Source organism: Cynara cardunculus (assembly GCF_001531365.2).
Source record: "Cynara cardunculus var. scolymus isolate 2C chromosome LG 6, CcrdV1, whole genome shotgun sequence".
Lineage (NCBI taxonomy): Eukaryota > Viridiplantae > Streptophyta > Magnoliopsida > Asterales > Asteraceae > Cynara > Cynara cardunculus.
Window position 1 is genome coordinate 3,487,811 of NC_037533.1, and position 524 is coordinate 3,488,334.

Consider the following 524-nt stretch of genomic DNA (forward strand, 5'->3'; position numbering starts at 1 on the left):
ATGTTCAGATCTGACGATTGTAAATCTAATCCAAGGGTTAAGAATTGATTTTACGGGTCTCACGAAAAACCATTGGTCTCACATGATCTCAAGTATATATATATATATATATATATATATATATATTATACTAGTTGTGTACCCGCGCAATGCGACGGGAGCCATGGATTTTAACGATTTTGAAGTTCCACTGGTTTTATAAGATAAGATTTAACGATGATATAAGTTACACTTGGTCTTTACATATTAATACAATTTGAATAAATAAGAGTTATGGTTCCAATTACAGACTATCAATGAAAAAATTGTATGACAGTTTAAAATCCAATATATTTAAAATCCAACATATTTAAACGAATCCACAAATGTGTTCGATTTACACCAAGAGCAAAGAATCAAGAAACTTGAGTTTTAAGATAAACACTCAAAACCAATAAAGAAAAGTACAAATTTGACAGATCATAAGCCATGAAAAAACAAAAAAAATGGGTTTTAGAATGAAATTTCAACTGCTTACCCTCTTT